Source organism: Chiroxiphia lanceolata, chromosome 11 (genome assembly GCF_009829145.1).
Source record: "Chiroxiphia lanceolata isolate bChiLan1 chromosome 11, bChiLan1.pri, whole genome shotgun sequence".
Classification (NCBI taxonomy): Eukaryota; Metazoa; Chordata; class Aves; order Passeriformes; family Pipridae; genus Chiroxiphia; species Chiroxiphia lanceolata.
The window spans coordinates 6185340-6200579 of record NC_045647.1 but is presented as its reverse complement, the minus strand read 5'-3'; the positions used below and the strand labels follow the sequence as shown (position 1 = coordinate 6200579).

The window sequence follows — 15240 nt, the reverse complement described above, 5'->3', positions numbered from 1 at the left end:
TATATTATAACCAGCAAATACAGCTTTCAGCCCTGCAGCAGTACATACTTTGGTCCTCAAAAACCTCAACCAACACCTTCCAGCTACCCTACAGCCCAAATTTCAATCACATTCTAGCACTTCACTGATGGACGGCAAATGAGTTGTGCTCAATTATCTGAAAAAAGACCGATGGCAGAGCAGACCCATCTCACAGAACATCCCTGACTGGAAACACATCCAGAGCTCACCATGCTTTGGAAAGGAACACACTACAAGGATTGCTAGGGCCAGCAAACAGCCAAAATAATGCAAATAAAGTACCAACTCCAAAAACCACAAGCAAGAGCTTTGCCACACTCCGCTTTAGCACCACATGCTGAACAGCAGAGTCTTCCCTCCAAGACAAGCACACCACACAGGACAGGTCAAACCTGCAGCCAGGGACTAACTAGGAGAACACAGATAAATTAAGACCTAGTGACTAATGATGCAGAAAGTAACAAGTGGTTTAATTAAGTGATGTGTGCAGTGCTGGCATGTTTCTGTGAGAGTGTAATCTAAAGAGGGAGGAGGCAAATTGATGGGTGGTAGCAGAAAAGCAACCACAGTGAATTGTAAGGAAATTGTGAGGGGGACCTTCTTTAATTTTACTCTGCTCCACACCCTGCTCTAGGATATTACCGTGGGTAAAATTCATCCCTCCTGTCTCCTCTGCAGGGAGGTTACACCCTCTTACTGCACCTCTGAACGCAACCCAAAAGATCCATGGCCTGATTTTAGATAAGCCTTCAAACACTGAGTTGCTTATTAAAACAACCAAGCCAGTCTGACTAGAAAACCAGCCAATCTTCCCTGGTTTGTGTTTTTCCTTGCTTTAAAACTGTGCCCACAGAATGCAAGCAGGTCTGGAACCCAAACAGGTAAACAGGACCTAAGTTACTGAGGCACCTACTGAACCCAGGCTACATGACACAAGAGCTGAGGCACACAAAAAAAAGGGTAGAACAGCATTGATGGAAACCACCTGCTTGAACCACTCGTGCCAACCCACTGCACTCTGTGGGAATGCAAAGAGAAACTTGGGCCCACAGTAACCTTACAAATACCAAGACTTGAAAGACTACAAAGCTTAACAACTTTGCATGATTAGCACAAAGCGATCAACACCCCCCTTCAAGCTAAAAAGCAGATATTGATCACCTGCCCTCTTATAATGCATTTATGGGAAATCCTCAAAGCGTTCCCCTGCACGAAGGAATCATTTGATAGCTCTCGTGATCATGCTGTTCCCCACTTCAGAGCAGCCAGCTCCTTGAATCCTGCCCGAAATGTTCAAATTTTTGCCAACAGCTGCTGTGGAAGAAGGCTCTACAAATCAACAACACAGGTTGGTTCTTAATAGAATCTAGAACTGAAGCTATATGGGAGTGTAAAACCTAACCAAGCATCTCGGTTTAAAATATGCTGTCCTGTAAGCCCCTACTGTCTTTTAAAACACTCAAGAGACCTTTAAATCAATACCAGCCTACAGCAGATATCCATTTCACTATGAACTCAAAGGCATTTATCTAAATAAAAGTCAAACTGCAGTTTAAACTCAGAGTGCGTTTGAAAGCCAAGTCCATATTCATAGCACAATTACGAATTAAAGTGCAATTTGCCCACAGATTACATTACTACTTTTTTTTTTTTTAAAACCACACAGCAAGATCAGGTTGGAGCTTGTCCTTGCCTGATCCACAGGCAAAAGAGAAAATGCAACAGGTAATGTCCTATAGGCTCAACACAATAAAGACCAACCCGACATGGAATACTAGTGACAAACTGTAAGAGGGAAATACAACTGTGGACATGACCGTGCATGAATCCATCTGTTTTCATGTATTTCTGTGCCTTTATTGCAGCCAACCATTGCATTTCTTAAGGTTATGTCTTTCTCCTCAACACATTCCTCTGCAATAGGCTAAGGGGCTATTTTATGAAGAAAAAAACCCCCCGAGAATCAAAAGCACCAAACTGATCATCCCTACACTTGTCAAAAGGACCAGAACCCTGGCTTAGCCAGAGCTCAAGAACTGAGTGACACTGATATGAACCTCAGAAGTTCACAAGTGAAAAAAACAAAGGTCTTCGTAAATTGAGGGATTTCACGGCCACAGTTTAACTTCATCCAAAATGACTTTCTGATTATTGTTGCTGCCATTCAACATGTTTGAACACCTAAGTCACTGCACAAGTAGCTGGCTCTTCAAGACAGCACAGCCCTATTTCATTGCTTCAGCAACAAAATTTTCAATGGTTGCTGCAGAAATGCAGGTGAACTCCGACTTCTTGTACGCCCAAGTCTTCAGTTCTCCCCGCTCTACCCACCCCAACCACCACCTATCCTCACCAAACATACAAGACACTGCTCCAAAATCAGTGGGGAAATGCAAGCTAAAAATATACTCAGTACAAAACAAGCAGGAGACCTGAAATTACACAGATATGCCAAAATAAAGTTTACTGAATTTCTCACACCAGCTGTACTTTAAAACTTAAATTAAAATACCCAAGAATTTCTAGCCTTAAGCATTAGCAATCAAAGGATGTGTTTCCCAGAACTCAGATTCCCTCACTAGGCACTATTTGGCATGCAAGTCACAGCACTTAAGTGAGAGAAAGAATTAACGTGCTCCAATAGATAGATCATTGGGAGTCAGGAAACCTCCGTCTATTCCTGGCTCTCTTAATCTCCTGCTGTGTGACCCGGTCATGTCACATCACCTCTCTGGAGCTTTTGTTTCCACAGCCACCCTTTGTCTGTCTTGTCTATTTAGACTGTAAATAAAATTGAGGTAGGTATTGTCTTGGTTTGCCCGATGCTGATGAAATGAGGCCTCAGTCCTGGTTGGGCTCCAGTAATGCAAATAAAGAAGGGAACTCAAAACTTGAGGTCATGGGTGCACATGATGCTCCCCCACCCCTAAGCGTGGGTCCCAAATGTACAGCAGGGCACGAAGCACTGCAGGGGCCGTAACATTCCCACCAGTTTGGTCTCTCCAAGCTGAGTGGAGATGCCAAGCTTGGGGGCACAGCTGTCCCACTGCTGAAAGCTGTCACATTTACTGCTCTCCCGTAGCACAGAATGCATTCCTTCTTGAGGAGCCCCTTGGGATGATGCCACGCAGTACCCAATGTATCACTGAACAAATGTTTCTGCCATCAGTATTCCAAAATGTCTTCTTCAAAGAAAGAGCCATCAACACCCAAAGCCTTTCCCAAATCAGCACTCCTCTTAACCATCTGAGCTATCTCACGTCCTGGGCATCTCTTCAAAGTGGCAGTTTATAAAGCATCATCTACAGTGTTTTATGCCAGTCCCAAGAGTCCATGTCCTGCCCATTTCCTGGCACCTAACACAGGGTTAAGCTGAGCCCAAACGTGGGCATACCCACACACACTGCCCAGAGCTCTGTCTGCTCCTCTGCATGGGTACATGTTTCTGCTGAATTACTCATGGGAGAATATTTTGATCCCTCCAAGGCAACTGTGGAAAGAAAACAGAATTCAACCAATATAAATCTGGGACAAGAGCCTGGGCTGCGAGTTCAGGGAAGCATCCTACAAAGGTCAGAAGCTTCTGCAGCTGGCAGAGAAGATAAAGCAAGAGCACCAACTTAAGTGGCCCTTAACATTCAGCTGGATTTTTTTCAGATCAGCTTCTACTGAACTGGGAGAGTTTGTGGGGGATTTTTAACTTTATTCTGACTTAATGGCATGAGAAGTGCTCTGCATATTATTTATCCATTACATACTTCAATTCTTCCTTATACTGGCTAATCCAACAATGCAGGGTTTTCCCCTTTTGTCAGTAAGATGCCCATGAACAGGAACTGAGAGCCTGCTAAAATCAATATGGGAAGGCCCCTGTTCTGTCTATTCAGCCATTCCAGTCTCTAAATAAGAAAGCAGTGTTTGCCTTCAGCTGGCATTGAGAAACTGGCACTGTGGATCACTGAGCACTGCAGAGACTGAAAAGAAAGCCTTGTTAAATAACCAGATATGTAGCCTGCCTTCAAACCACCTCCTAAAAGTAATAATGCTGTCACAGAGAGAGTCCTGCTTGCCAGTGAGGAAGCATCAGACAGTTCTCTGAATCATGAGGTGCCAATCCTAACTCCTTGGCCAAAGTGCAGGGCAGACTGGGAGTTCATGTACAGGTTTTGGCTCTGCTTTGGGAACTTGACCAGTGCAGAGAAAAGCCACCTCTCTTTCGAAAACAGAGATGGTTGGCTTGCCAGACAAAGGAATAGAGACATATGCGGTTCCTGGTCTCTGCTCAGCACGACGATGGTTGAATTCTGTTCAGAGAGGTGAAGGTTTCCGACCCTTACGTCAAAACCATTTATCTGTCAGTGCAGAAGATTACGTCAAAAGTGCTTCTGCACCTTTTGATGACAGGCATTGGAGAAAAGGAGGATGGCTTGAAATTCTGCCACTGCCAACTGTGGCTTTCATTATAACACTTTGTCAACCATTGTCATAACACAACTTTTCATTGCTCCTGCACAAAAGGGAGCCGAGGGCCCAGAACAATTGAGCACTGCGATAGAAATTCCTCTGGCTCATCCGTCGAAAGATAGCTGCCTAGTCTGCAGCTTACTGAATAGGCACCATCCTCCTCCCACATGTTTGTAGATGGCTTTACAGTGCTGGAATGGAGGCCCCAATGCACACTTGATTGGGTATGAAAAGCATGGCTGCAGCTGAATTAGCCTGGGGATGGGGGCCAGGGGGTGGAAAAAGAGTGGGAGCACGTTGGCCATGCTAGAAGTGTACAGCTGTGCAGGGAAGAAAGCACATCCAAATTTCTCTTAAACAAGCTTGGAAGGTGCCAGAGATAGCAGAGTCCTCACAAGCTGAAGCATTAAGTGATCAAAGAGATTCGTGGATGCAGGCAGTTGTATGGACTGTCAGGCAGAAAGAAGCGGCTTTAGTCCAGTTTTTACTCTTGTGCACAGGACAAGTCCAAATTCTATTCTCAGGAGACAAGAACAGCCAAACAGCTCCTGCCTCTAGTGCCAGCTGCCCACATCTGCACTGCATGGCAATTCCCTGAAATGGGAATTTTTCAGTTCTCCCTAAAACGAATCACCACTAAATGGAGTTGCCATCACAGTGATGAGAGTCAGGAAGAGCTTTCACATACCAGACATGCAGTCCTTAATTACCTTCTGGAGGATTTCTTGCAGGTTCCTTTGAAGTGGCTGATGCACTGCCAGAAGTCAAAGCCTCGACTTGGAGAAATCTCTCACCCAGCCCACCACAACCATTCCTGGGTTTCCTTTGAATCCACCTGCTAAACTGATATAAACCTCCAGATCCTTACACCCCTTTCTTCCTCCATCACCCTCACCTCCCATGTTACTGCTCCCAAATGCAGCATAACAGGCCCACAGTTCCTTCCCCAGGAAGGATACAGAGCAGAAATAATACATGTTTTGCACTGAAGGGCTCTGCACCCACACTGTGTCTTGCAGTTCAGCCTCAAGCATGATCTCCCACTCACTGCTGAGCAATACCTGGAATCACAGAACTGCTGAAGTTGGAAAAGACCTCCAAGATCATCAAATCCATTTACCCAGCACTACCACATCCACCAGTAAATCATGTCTCACCAGTTGCCACATCCACGTGTTTTTTGAACATTTCTAGGGATGGTGATTCCACCACTTCCCTGGGCAGCCTGTTGCAATGCCTTACACTCTTCCAAGTGAAAACAATTTTATATCCAACCTAAACCTCCTGGCCATTTCCTCTTACCCTATTGCTTCTTATCTGGGAGAAGAGACCAGCCCCCACCTGGCTACACCCTCCCACCAGGTAGCTGCAGAGAGGATAAGGTCTCCCCTGAACCTCCTTTTCTCCAGGCTAAGGAACCCCAGCTTCCTCAGCTGCTCCTCATCATACCTGTGCTCCAGACCCTTCTCCAACTCCACTGTATTTCCCTGGACACATTCCAGCACCTCAGTGTGTGTCTTGTAGTGAGACACTCAAAACCAAACCCCAGATTTGAGTTGCAGCCTCACCAGGGGGGCAATCATGCTGCCCTGGTCCTGCTGGCCACAGGATGCCACTGGCCTTCTTGGCAACTGGGCACACACTGGTTCATGTTCAGTGGCTGCTGACCAGCACTCCCAGGTCCTTTTCAACTAGGCATCTTTCCAGCCACTCCACCCCAAACTGAGCCCCTTGTGATTTCTTTTACAGTGTACCATGACTACAGTGCACTGCCTGCCTGGGCAAAGTATCCAGCTTACAAGAGACTCTGAAATGGGGCACAGAAATATCCCACACCAAGCATCAATTACCTCCCAAAAGGAGGGAAGAGCAACAAAACACCGGGCACCACAGAGGGGAATGTCCCAGACCGCTGCTCTAAGTGCTTTGGAGAGAAGGAGGCTCCACAGACACAGGGAGGACACACGGCACCCATGAGGGTGAAGCTGTGCCCCACCACTGAGAGGTTCTGTTAGCAGCTCAGCAAATGTGCTCACTCAGGCTTTACTTATGTCCTTGTTCAAATTAGCAGCAATAGCAGCATCATATTAGCTTGGGTTAATAGCCTGCTCATATAAGGGGCTTTATGTGCAGAAGGGAGTCAACTTAAGGGCAACCCTCAAGCCATAATATGAGTTAATTTGACAGTGAAGACAAACTTTGAGAGGTCATCCAGACACCAAGAAAACTGCACCATGAATCACTCTCAGTCATGACCAATGATACCGTCTGAAGGAATTCCATTCCTGCAGCATGATCCCCAAAGAATCGGTACCACGCTGATTCCAGCAGATGCCTGTGGCCATTAATGCAAAGAATACTAATTAAAACCACATCACTGAGAAGCATTATGCCACACTACAATTTAATTTAGCATGTGGTTGATATGGCTCAAAGAATTCAGGAATTATCTTACCTTTAAGTAACTTTCAGGGGCACATTTTCAGCCCTGTCCCTTCTCCTTGCTCTATCACACTGTGCTCACAGCTCTTTCGCCACACACAGACCACACTTCTGGCATGTAGAGGTGCCTGCACATATAAGCCTGGTGGGCACCCACCACAGCTGGTCTGTTCACACAAGGCTGTAAATGTAAATATTTCCATTATTGTCGACTCCCAGGCTCCAACAGGCAGCACACGAGAGCAACCACACTTCTGGTGTCTGAGGAAAGGCAGGAGCACTGGGTAACACTACACTGCTGCTGGGGCTTCCACATCTGCACCAAGGAACTTTCACAGCCTTGTTTGTCTCTTTCAACAGGGTAGTGCCACCTTATTTTAAGCCTTGTTTGATTTACACAAATGTGTTTTGGCAAAACCTAGGATCTCGTTTCCTCCTATTTTAATAACCTTAGCAAAACGGGAGTTCTTGTCTGCTTTTTTCTTCTTTTTCTTGGAATATCATCTCCTCTGAACACTCCTTTTTTTAAGACAGAAAAATTATATTCAACTTAATCTACATAATCATACATATATGCAAATACTCCACAACATATGCACAAAGCACTTGGGTAACTCAGGTGTTTATGGACCTTTTGCTATCCCTCTGCAGCACCAGAAGAGACATGAGGATTCTCATTTCACCAGGGCTTGAACCTGGCCCACTCAACAAGAGTTCTCAGTATTTCAACTGCTCCATGTTCCAAAAAGAGTAAAGGGGGATTTCAAGAAGTGAAGTAATTTCAAAGTCACCCAGTGGTCTCAGTGGCAGAGGGAGGACTGTGAGCCCTTGTACCTGCAATGTACCCCCTAACCCAGCAGTGCTCACGGCATTTACAGCCCTTCTCTTTCCTGGGGACATTGACAGCCCTTCCCAGCAGCGAGTTTGGGACTCAAACCAACAGAAGATGGCAGGGCAAAGGAAGCAGGAATGACCAGGTATTCAACAACGCTTTCTCTGCCTCTGGAAAGAACACCATGAGCAGCCACAGCCCACAGTCACTGAGGCTACAAACCCTCCCGTCAGGATTGCACGTTCCTCTGCTCCCAACAAGGCAGCCCAGTCAAAGGCAGTATTGTGTGTAGGGAATAGGGGATCCTGCAAGGGTTAGAGCAGGCAGTATTTAATTGCGGCAATTTTTCACTTTATTTGCCTCTCCTATTAAGCTGCACTGCCTGAAAGAGACTGATCCTCTCCAAAACACACTGAGCCATCAGTTCCAAGGATTGCATCAAAGCAAAAACACATTTCAAAGGGGGCATGGACATCTAAATAAAAATAACTGTATTTAATTTCACATAAAGCAATCCTGCTTTACCACCTGTGACAGGTAAGAAGTTGGAAGGAAAAGCAGGATGTGGAAGGTTTTTTTTAACCCACAAATAAAACTCCACCCTTCATCTGCCCAGACACCCATAGGGTTTATTGCTTTAATTAAAGTGCTAACTACTGTCATGAGAAAGACATACCCTAAAACCAAACCCCTGCAAGTTGTTTGCTCCACTGCATACAAGCAAACTCATCTTTCTCTAATTTGATAGAAAATTTTTTTTTGGTGATTTTGCATCCACAAGGAAAAGCACTCTGTGTCTTAAACCACTGAAGCAATGGCTGGATAGCCCAGCTCATAAACAAAATACAAAACAAATTGCTCCTGCTTCCATCACCACTGTGTTTCTTCAGTAAATCAATAAAGGTCATGACTTCTTTACTGACATTTTCAATTAAGGTTTCCCACTGTGTATTCAACATATTAAACCAATTTATTGAAGATTAACAACTATATAATTTACTATACATGTCTACCTTAGAACTGCTAAGCCTCCTTTAACTAATAACAAGAGCTACATTGATAAATAAGCAATAAGTGCTATTTACAGTTTCAAAAATGGCTCCTTCTGCAAAGCAAATATTTTCATCTGAATGTTGTGCAATTTTTCACAAGTACTCACAGCAGACAAACCATGTTAAACCTTTGGCTTTTTCAAATGTTTGGGAAGGCCCACAGCAACGCCTGAGTGCTGGCAACTGAACCCTCCCACTACATGACTTTGCACAATCCAGCTGTGGGTTATAAGTCGAGTGCAGAGAGAAGGAGAATTCAGAAATTCCTTGAACACTGTTCAGAAGTATCCACGATTTTAGAAAGCTTCCAAGGTCAATTATTCAATAATCCATATTTTAAGATAAGTTTTCTCCTAGAACACAGAACTGCAGTGTGTTCTGCTCTCCTTGGGGATCCAAGTGGTTTCAATCATGTCTGCAAGCATTTCTGGTAGGCTCAGAGTGCTTAACTAGCCAAAACAACATTTTTTCCACTACTCCAACACCACTGTTTATCAGAAATATTAATTTAGTAAATACACAACCAGGCACAAGACTTTGGTGCAATTAACCAGCAGCACCATGTGTGCACACCCTGCACAATGGGATGGGAGACCACCAGGCCTTGATGGCAAAAGTTTCAGCCCACACCTGGAATCACCCCTTTGCAGAGCCCACAGTGAGTCAGGCTTGGCCCTGCCTGGTCCAGTGGCACAGCCGGGCATGGCCTTGCCCAGCCCAGTCCATCATTAATGGTGGGGAGAGGGCAGGAACCCACTCCCACTGTGTTTGCTCAGAGTTTCTTCTGCTTCTTCTCACTAACAGTTAATCGGGAAGGACTGATCTCCCCCCAAAAAACATGCTTGCCTGGAAGTGGCATGAAAGCGAGTCAGGTAGAAAGTTGGGGGGTAGTCTTGGAAAAACAGCACTCAGATTTTTCCTGCTCAGGCATGGGGGCTCACCCACTTGCTTCTGCTTCTCCTGCATTTGACCACGCTTTTCACACCTGCAGAGAGGGGCTGCAGCACCTCCCTGCTCTCATGATGATGGTACATAAGCATTCCTGAAGACGTTTCCCAGAAAGAACCACTGTTGTCCTGTTCTCCATCTGGCTGGCCACGTTACACTGCTGTTTCACTGGTGGCTGCTCCTCGTAAGCCACCCAGTGCATCTGCTGTATCATCACCCAAGAAAAATCTCAGCAGATATGTTGACTTTAAGCTCTACCTCATTAGATGTGCTGCAAAGTTTAACAAACCAATGGACCAGAGCCCAAGCAGCCAATTCAGCTATACCTGCCAGGACAGAGGCAGTGGTCACACTCCTGGCCCTGCTCCACCATTCCCACCTGGCAGCAACAATTCTGGTCTCACAGAACACCCAGACAACAGTGGAAAAAAATCCCTCTCTGATCCCAGGAAAAGTCCAAGTGGAATTACGACACTGGTCTCCTTACTATGCCCACCATGAACTTACTCAAGTTTAAAATCTATCAGACCAAGGACATTCCCAGCACCTTCCAATGCCGTGGGTTGAAAGTGAGAGTTTGGCCAAATCCAAAGCCCTTGTGTGTGGAAAGGAATGATGTATATAACCTCAAAGCATCATCTAAAGGACTCGTTACCCAGAGGGCACTCCATGGCTGGCTGTGCTGCCTGTTGCAGGCCAGCTCTAATCCCCCAGAGGTGTGAGAAACACATGGCAGGCAGCTCTCCTGTTCCAGTTTAAAAATAGTTCTTCTTTGTAATAAGAACAGCATTTTAAGGGTAAACCCTGTAGATTTTAAGCTAAAAAAAAACCCTAAGGTGGCCATCCTGGCTGGAGGTGTGTGGTTTACACAAGCATCCACCCTCTTTCCTTTCGAGTAATCAATGTCCAATCATAATGCACTTCCATTCCAAGAACTTCTGTATTGCCAACAAAGCACCAAGCAATTTAATGCATTTCTAACCCCAAATTGGAAACTGTACTGCATCCAACTGATTCAGTTTGTTCAGTCTCAGAGGAAGCCCCAGGAACAAAATGCTAGAAATAAAACCACATGCACTGGTAATGTTACAGAAATAGATACAAGAAGCAGCAAATGTTCTGTCCCTTTTATTTTATCTGACCTCCAAACTGGTTTAATTGACCTTCAAGATGGAAAGGCTGCATTTAAAAGAAACCATTTCCACCTAGATCAAGAGAAATAAAAGCCAAGCTGTATATAATGCATTTGCTGCAAAACAAAGCAAATCAATCTAGCATGAAACTACCTTTCACTTGACAATGAAAAGCCAGAAAAGACTTTCAAGTTAATTTACTCCCTATTTTAGGTCCTAAGCAAAGCTATTTTCCTTGATAAACTTGTTTCTCTGCACATGCCCCGAGAACAGCAGAGATGGCTTCCTCTACCCTCACTTTATCACAGTCTATCCCTCGATGGCAGACAGCTGTATTATCATCTCTGGGTAGCAAGAGGCTGAGGCAGCAGATCAGAGGCACTGGTGTGACACAGGAGTTTCCAAAGGAGGAAGCCAGCAGGTCAGATACTGTATGACATGGTAGATTCTTTCCTTACAATCCATGTGCTCTAGAATGCTATATTCCTGCCTCGGTGTTAAGCTCAGGGTCATCTATCAGAACAAGCATTCACACTTTTTTGGCATAACTCCTGCATTAGTTTTTGCCACTGGGACAGCAGCAGGACACCAGCAAGGATGTCAAAGGAGATGGAGCTGAAGCTCAAATCTCTGCCCAAAAAAATGCCACAAAGTTAGTGAGGCAACAATTTAATCTATTGCTGCTTTCCACAACATGCCAGTTTTCATGTTTCTTATATACAGCAGAATGTCACAAAGCATATATTCACACTTAAATAACTTAAACGTGTACGTGACTTTCACTACGTGAATTTACAGACACATTGGCAGTTATAAACACAAACATGTACACATCCACATATGCATGAGGCATTACAATTGCAGTGATGTATACAGCTAGAAAAGCTTTATCAGGAGAGTTTGGGACAGCTGTACAGCTTATGACTGAGTAGTGAAGAGCACTAGTAAAAAATTTTTATTACACTCTGCTCCAACATATAATGTCACGTCTTTTACAGAAGCACTATTTTAAAAACCTTTGAGAGCTTTACAGTTTTTATTGGTGCTATTTTTCAGTTCCTTACACTTACAAAGCCAGACTTCTGTATTAGTGCAACTCAGACCGCAGAAAGTCTCAAAAGGAGTTCCAGCCAATAAAATTTTAGAAAGCGCTTCAAATGAGCTTAATCTTCCCAGGTCTGATATCTGAGGACTTTGCAGGATTTAAAGACAAGGACTATTTGCAGTGGCTGCAGTTTTTTGCTCTTCAGGTCTCTTAACCTTTTGGGAGTCCTGGGCAAACAGGGCTCCAGGTGAAGCAGTTGCTCATGAGCCCACACTTGCTCCTGCTCTGCACGCTCCGTCCTGGGGGTCACTTGAGCTGAGCTCAAACCCTGCATTAGCATCAGTCAGGCGCCAAAGCTGAGCACACGATTATCCTTCAGATCAGGAAGGTATTTTTTCATCTACTTCAAAGGGCTATGATGTACTTTGCTGGATGGACACCTTGATTTATTATTCAGTGAACTCCCTCGGATTTGCACATTTTCTCAGCTAAAAGCATCACAGCTAATTCAAAGGGAAGGTAGATGTTGAAGGTTAAATCAAAGAACAAACTCTCTCCTCTACAGATTTTCATCCTTTCCATGTTCTAAAGGGATGAAAAGGAGAACATTGCCCTATTCTTTTGCTATAGGAAACAATTAAGAACTCTTACAAAATTGCTGGATTCAGAAGGTATTTGGATAAGCTAATTTCTTCTTCATTCAACTGTTATTACTGGAATTATATTGCTCCACTTGGCACTTGGGATCAGATTTCTTTTGTTATAACTATCCTAGTTTCTACCCACCAGAAGATCTGTATGTGCCAGGGGAACTACAGTCCCAGCTCAAAGGACAGGGAACCTCCTAATATGAACAGATGCTGCATCAAACAACAGATTCGGCAGGGAGACACTAAAAGGCAGACAGATCCTTCCCTCTTGCTTTGAGCCCACTTCACTTGGGCATAATCCAAAGTAGATCCCATCTTAAAACTGCCTGATGGCCTCTAAAAACATTTAAAAAAAAAAAAAAAGTCCCATAATGAACTCTACATGGGTGGCCACCTGGCTGCACTGAAAATAGAAAAGCTAACACTACAGTTTGGCCAGGAACAGAAATACCCTCTCACTCTTCCGAGTGGTCCTTGCAAGCCCAGGCGCTGTGCCAGGGGCTCACCATTCACTACTCACACTGCACCTCTCACGGGGCCAAGGGCTCCTTGGCTTCACACCAAGACCTCGTGCTCCAAAACGCAATTATTTGGAAAACATGATGCAGAAGGTGCTCCCAGGTGCACATGGAGGGCCACAGGTGTACTCACTGCTTTAGAGAACTCAAACCATGTCCTTTTGAAAGTAGATAAATTAATCTCTATGAAGAGAATAATAATAAGCAGTGTCACCATTTCAAGGGAGTCAGAGAATGAATTCTTAGGGCTCGTGGAAAGCATTGCTGCTCTAAGCACAGACAGCAACGGGGGAAAACAAAGGTAGCACTTCACGTGCAAAAGATGACGAAATCCTGAGGTGAACCATGATGGAGAACCCAAGGTACCCCAGAAGAGGAGTCACGGGGGAGATGAAAGGGGACAAGCCCGAGGAGACCAGAGGGTAACAGCACATCACATGACTGATGAGACAAAGGAACACCCATGCAAGTCACCGCAACTGTGCAGCCACAGAGAACAGATAGTTTTCTCTCCTTCAGGCAGGTCACACCTTGGCTGTGAGCTGCACAATCTTCTCAGTCCTTCCTAAAGTCAGGCACTGCCAGAGGCAGGACCCTGGGTCAGACAGGTCACTGACTGCGGCACTGTGGGAGCACTGTGGGAACGTTCCCTATTCCCAGCCTGGTCAGACTGCAGCAACACCACATTTTCCTCAATTTGTCACAGCAAGTGAGGTATGAAATAAAAATCTTTCCAGATCCTCCAAACACACAAGCTCCCCCCTCCAAAGTCTTCTGTGAACCAATGAAAATTGCATAAAAATAAATTGCAGTGCATTTTATAGGGGAAAATAACTCTACTGCAACTGGAAACACGTAATCTTGCTTTTCTCTAACAAAACCTACAGGAAATGGCTCTGCAAAAGTTAACTAAGTGATACTGAACTTTCTCCAGAGTGTTGTATAGGAAATAATGGCACAAATGACTGCCTGATTTAACCTTTTGTCCAGACCATGCTACAAAAAGCTGTACTGCAAGAGTATCTGGCTGATGTTAACAATCCTCTGGTGTATCCTCTAGAACTGCAGCAGAGAGAGCAGGTTATCTCACACATGCTCACCCTTGCCACAGCACAAAGCCCAGGCAGCCAACTGCTGATGGAAAACAGCATTTTCCAATTTTCCCTTTCTGTGCCTAGCAGTTGGGTTTTATTTTTTTTTTATAAGATGTGGTGCAAAGAGAAGAGCAGAGCAGATGCCTGCATGCCCTGCACTTGGACCTGTACCAGAGTGGCAGTGCAGACATACCAAAGGTGTCCCATCCCTCTCCACATCTGTCAGACCATCCATCCATTTGTTAGCAATCCCATAATGTGATCCCACAGTATTTGTGGGTGAAACCCCCTTTAGCATCATATTTCTCAGCTCCACCACTAACACTCACTGAGCTTTTCTCCCTTTACTCACCACCTCCACCACCCCAGGAGGGGCTGCTTTGTGCAGCAGCAAGAGCCAGTGAAGGATCTTATACTCCCGAGGCACCTCAGGAACGGCAGGTCTGCCAAGAAATCTGGTGTCAATATTTGCCTGGAACTCTGCAATCACAATTCCACAAACTGAGCCAGGCTGCCCTCCCATCCTTTCTCCCCCAACATCCACATGCTCCAGCGTGGAGAAGGTGCTGCTGCAAATACCGGAAACAAGTCTGGGTTTCAGACTTCATTTCCTTCCATCAGAAAGGAGGAGCTACAGCTTTTTATATATTTAATATACATATACACACACATCTACTGAATCCCCAACATCTCACTCAGTCTTCACTTTCCATTAAATACATCGTATGGGGAAGAAAAACGTTAAGGAGAAGAAACCAAGGCTTTTCCATATCCCCACAAAGCTTGGGTCCTGTGTAATTAATTGCTTTAACCAGGACAGAACTTCTCAAGAGCTACAGAACACATTTACTGCTCCAACACATTAGCCAGCAGGAAACCATTTCAGGTTCTTTTTTTCAGCAAATTTGACACCACCACCAAAGTTGCTCCAAGACACACAAAACACACACCCATAGGGGAGAGAGCCAAAAAAAATCTGTCTAGAGCAAGGGAGGCTCACAATAAAATGCTCCCCCCCATGGAATGACACTCAATTCGATA

General features: G+C 44.9%; 1 protein-coding gene across 1 annotated transcript in view; it reads right to left on the bottom strand.

Annotated features, from left to right (window-relative positions):
* The window catches only part of LRIG1 (leucine rich repeats and immunoglobulin like domains 1), a 93491-nt gene that overhangs the window by 56519 nt on the left and 21732 nt on the right, over positions 1-15240 (bottom strand). The gene's annotated exons all lie outside the window — the stretch shown is intronic.